Raw genomic sequence first — 5,251 nt, 5'->3', positions numbered from 1 at the left:
TTTAGCCATTCATCAGTTGATGGACATGTAGGCTCTTTCCATAATTTGGCTATTGTTGAAAGTGCTGCTATAAACATTGGGGTACAAGTGCCCCTATGCATCAGCACTCCTGCTAATACATTCATTTTAAAAGAATTGTCAGTAGAATGATCCTTATCAGTTATTAGCTTAGCCAAGTGCTATAGTATAGGGAATCTTTCTCCTTACTATTTCTCAAGCACACCAGACGTACTTCCATCTCACAGACTTTGTACTTGTTTCTTCTGCTTGGGTCTTACCCCATGGACCGATTTTTGGTAAAAGGTGAGAAAAATATGACTTTGTGATGGAGGCATTTGGCTGTTTCACCCTGATCCAGTCTTGCCACCATTGACTAGATGTCGTGTACCTCTTAATGTGATGTAATATGAAGTATATACAACATCCTCACAAAGTATTCTTTCCCCAAACTAAACAGAATTTGATCAAACCTTTCCCTAACTTCTGGTGTACGATATAAATATTATTGTTTTAGACAGTCAGTGTCCCTTAGGGACATTGGGTTTGCCCAAGTTTTTACCACTTGTTTTGCTCATCCTCTCTTCTTGCATCTCAGCCATTTTACCAGGAATAATCTTCCTTCTAAGTATGTCTCTTAGCACTGTGCTGACCAATATGGTAACCACCAGTCATATGGATATTGAGTACTTGAAATATAATTACTAGTCTGAATTGAGATTTGCTGTTAGTATAGAGTGTGTACCAGATTTCAAACACCAGGTACCAGAAAGGGTGAAATATCTCATTAATGGTTTTTATATTGATTACATATTGAAATAACTTTTAATATATTAGATTAAATAGACCAGTATTAAAATTAATTTTACCTTTTCATGCATTTAAAAATGTGGCTTTATGCCAGAGCATTTAAATTTACATATTGTTCATTATATTTCTATTGGGCAGCTTAGTTTTAGAATTTTCTTTAATGATGGTCTAATGGTGACAAATTCCTAATTTTTATTTTGTCTGAAATGTCTTTATACTTGCTCTCGAAACCTTTTTAAAAAATGTTTATTTATTTTTGAGAGAGAGAGGGAGGGAGGGGTAGGGGTAGAGAGAGGGAGACAGAGGATCCAAAGCTGGCTTGGTTCTGACAGCAGAGAGTCTATAGTGGGGCTCAAAGTGGGACACAAACTCAAGAACGATGAGATCATGAGAACCGTGAGATCGTGACCTGAGCCAAAGTTGGATGCTTAACTGACTGAGCCACCCAGGTGCCCCTGGATTTCTTATTATTTATCCTACTTGGAATTCACTGGATTTCCTGAAACTGTGTATTAGTTTCTTCAGTCAGTTCTGAGAAATTACTGGTCATTTTCTCTTAAGGTATTACCTCTTCCCCATTCTATTTCATCCCTCCTTCTGAAATTCCAAGTAGATGTATGTTAGAAATTTACTTTATCTTCTGTTTTTTTACCTACCTATTATGTTTTCCGTATTTTTTCCTCTGGAGGGTGCATACTGAGTTAATTCTTTATAACTACCTAAGTAGTACCTAAGTACTTTTGCTACTACTATTATTTGTGTCCAATCTTCTGGTTCAACTCTTCCATGGACTTTGTTAATTTCAATGATTTTATTATTATTTTTTGTTACTAGGAATATAATTTTGTTCTTTTTAAATCTGCTTATTTTTGTCTTAGTCTCTTCAGGCTGCCATAATAAAAATACTATAGATTGGGTGGTTTAAATAACAAACATTCATTTCTCACAGTTCCAGAGGCTGGGAAGTCTAAGATCAAGGTGCTGGCACATTGGTGTTTAGTGAGAGCCTGCTTCCTGGTTCATAGATGTCTGTCTTCTCACTGTGTCCTCACATGGCAGAAGAGGTGAAGGAGTCCTTTGGGGTCTCTTTTTTAAGGGCACTAACCCATTCATGAAGGCTCCACACTCATGATCTAATTACCTCCCAAAGACTCCAACTTCTACTGTCATCACATTGGGGGCACGTTTCAACATATGAATTTTGAGGGGGCACAAGCATTCAGTCTATAGCATTTTTTAATAGTCTCTTGTTTGTAATCATATTTTATTTTTTATTTTTTTTATTATTTATTTTTAAACTATTTTAAAATAGTTGATAATTTTCACATCTCACAATACAAATGAAAATTGCTTTTTTTTTTTTTTTTTTTTTGGTCTCACTACTCTTCTGCCAAAACTATTCTTTCTTTAATAGGAAGTGGGTGGGGGGGCAAGTCTTCCTTGTCATGCTGTTAGAAAACACCCAGAGTCACAGCACCATGATCTCCTAGTGAAGTAGAACAAGTAATATAAAATGGATATAAAGAAGCTCCCCTCTCTCCTTATTTGCCTGGTTGAGGCATTCCTGGCTGAGTGGGCACCATCACGGAATGGGTGGGAGGTCTCATCACTGGGGGCCCAAGTGCCATTGGCATGTGGCCTCCCATAGGTGGCCTCATTCCGGGAGCAGGTCACACTGGCATTGTCCCTGGCGGAGGAGCGCCTATCATCATGGGAAGGGCCTATATCATGGGAAGGGCCTATATCATGGGAAGACCCAGCATATGGGGAGCTGGCATCATACCAGGGCAAGGAGGACCCAGGAAACTGGTGGGAGGTGGGATCATTGCCCCTGCAGGAGGAGAAGCAGAGAATGGAGTAGGAGGAATCTTGCCTTGTTGATATGCAGTGGTGGTTTTGTCGATCAGGCTCTGAGACTGCTTTCCCATCCATTTCTGATAGCATTTCACATTCTCTTTGTGTTTCCTACCTCTGTGGTGTGTCTTCCTCACAGATGGAGAGTCATGGGTGAGGTATGTGTCACTGGAGTCACAATAAAACTTTGGCATGTTGCTCTGCAGGCCACTGGCCATTCCCCAGCCCCTGAATCATATTTTAAACACTCTTCCTTTTTTGTTTTAAATGTTTATTTATTTATTTTGAGAGAGAGAGAGACAGAGAGAAAGGGAGAGAAAGAATCCCAAGCAGTCTCCAAGCTGACAGCACAGAGACACAGATGGGGATCCATCTCACCAACCGTGAGATCATGACCTGAGCCAAAACCAAGAGTGGGTGTCTTAACCAACAGCCAACACTTATTTATTTCTTTAAATATCTTAATCCAATATACTTTTCCATATTCTGTGTCTAATAGTTGCAATATCTGAACTCTTTGAAAGTCTGCTTTTGCTCTCTGCTATTACTATAGATTTTCTCTTCTGGTACCCTCTTTCCTTGTATATTTTGTGATTTCTTACTGTATGCTGTTCATATTCCTTGGATTTTTTTTGGGGGGGGGGTGAATTCTTTGAGGCCTGTGTTGAAGGTTGGTTCATTCCAAAAGGATTTCTGTTTCCTTCTTCCAGGAGCCTAGGGGCATTAGTAATCCAGTGGGACAACTTTACAATTTCAGTTCCTCAAAATTTCAGACTCCTGTAGGGGTCCACTTGTGGAATGAGCTTTCCTTTTAGTTCATCAGAATATCATAAATGGCAGTCTTACGATTTCTTAAAAATAAAGTTCAAAAAATACTTTTCAACTTGTTCTACTTCATGGTGAGGAATTTATTTAGCTTTGGCATTCTCTGTTCTTTCTGTGATTTATTCTCGTGGAATTATTCCTAAATAGCATTTTCTTTTAACCAATGAAAGTTTCCTTGCAACTTCTTTTTTTTATTGGCTTTGAGTGAAACTCAAAAATTATATTTACAATAAGTTTTGTAGTTATTTTCTGTGTCAAATTGTTTTCTATATGTGCTGACAGCAGTGCCTGCATATTTTGACTGTTGACTTCTGAAATCCTCTTTTGACTTCCTCAGCTATAGAATGTACTTTAGGACATTTCTATGAAGAGTGTACATTTGTGGCATTCCTGCTGAATCCTTGCATGAGAAGTTCTTTCTGTTGCTTTTGTTTGTGAAGGAGAAACTAAGTTTGGTATTTCGGTTCACTAGGATTTTTTCCCTCAACATTTTACAGAACACCTCCATTTTATAACAGAATTTAAATGTGTAATGGAGACTGGGGGAAACTTGAATTTCTTCCTTTCTAGGTAAGCTTTTCTTCCTCTTACATCTTATAGTACTTTTCTTTAGCCACATAATTAAAATAGTTTGCCTTTTTGTGTCTAGCAATGGTTTCTATTTCAATAACTGTTCCTGGAACATGATGAACCCTGTGTGTGTGTGTGTGTTTAAATAGATTCAGGCCTTTTTATTTTTTTTAAGCTGGAAAAATGTTCTTCGTTTTCTTCTTTCTTTCTTTTTTAGTTTGTTCTTGGGTCCTCCTATTTCTTATTTCTTTCTTCAAGACACATCAATCTTAGGTTGGATTTTATTCCCTGTTCTTCTGTGTATATCTGTTAAGTTCATCTGGTCAGCGTGTCATTGAAGGCCAATGTTTCATTGCTGGTTTTCTGTCAGGATGATCTAGCCAATTCCATGTTCTTTTTTTTTTTTTTTTTAAATTTTTTTTTTTCAACGTTTATTTATTTCTGGGACAGAGAGAGACAGAGCATGAACGGGGGAGGGGCAGAGAGAGAGGGAGACACAGAATCGGAAACAGGCTCCAGGCTCTGAGCCATCAGCCCAGAGCCTGACGCAGGGCTCGAACTCACGGACCGTGAGATCGTGACCTGGCTGAAGTCGGACGCTTAACCGACTGTGCCACCCAGGCGCCCCAACCAATTCCATGTTCTTAAAACTTACTATTTTTTCCTGTCATAATTAACATTTTTGTTCTCATTTCCTCTCTGTGTAGTGATACCTTCTCAAGTTTGTCTTCAATATATTGTTCCAGGTATATTAATGTCACTTCTGCTTTTGACCTCCTTCAATGGATTTCTAATTTTGTTATGATGTATTGGACTTCCTTGTACTTTTTTCCAGCTTCTTCAGCATCTCTTTCCTCATTAAGCTGTATTCTTCATTAAAAGTTGCTATTTCTGTTTTACAAAAATCATATCTTCTGTGTCTTTGGGAACACTAGTTGCTAGAGTTTTTTTCTGGTTCTTTTAGAAATCATTTTATTATTTTTAACAGTATTTCTGAGTGTTTATTTATTTAATTAGAGAGAGAGAGAGAAAGAGTACACAAGTGGGAGAGAGTCAGAGGGAGAGGGAGACGGAGAGGGAGAGGGAGAGAAAGAGACCCAACCAGGCTTCATGCAGTACGGAGCCTGATGTGGGGCTCAGTCTCATGGCCATGAGATCATGACCTGAGCCAAAATAGAGAGTTGGATGCTTAACC

At 38.4% G+C, this 5,251-nt stretch overlaps 1 pseudogene; it reads right to left on the bottom strand.

The window, feature by feature from the left end:
* Positions 1 to 2,348: 2,348 nt before the first annotated feature.
* Positions 2,349 to 2,855, bottom strand: LOC122474241 (annotated as a pseudogene).
* Positions 2,856 to 5,251: the final 2,396 nt, after the last annotated feature.

Source organism: Prionailurus bengalensis, chromosome D4 (assembly GCF_016509475.1).
Source record: "Prionailurus bengalensis isolate Pbe53 chromosome D4, Fcat_Pben_1.1_paternal_pri, whole genome shotgun sequence".
NCBI classification, from domain to species: Eukaryota; Metazoa; Chordata; class Mammalia; order Carnivora; family Felidae; genus Prionailurus; species Prionailurus bengalensis.
The sequence above is the reverse complement of the archived record's forward strand: the minus strand, read 5'-3'. Positions and strand labels throughout refer to the sequence as shown.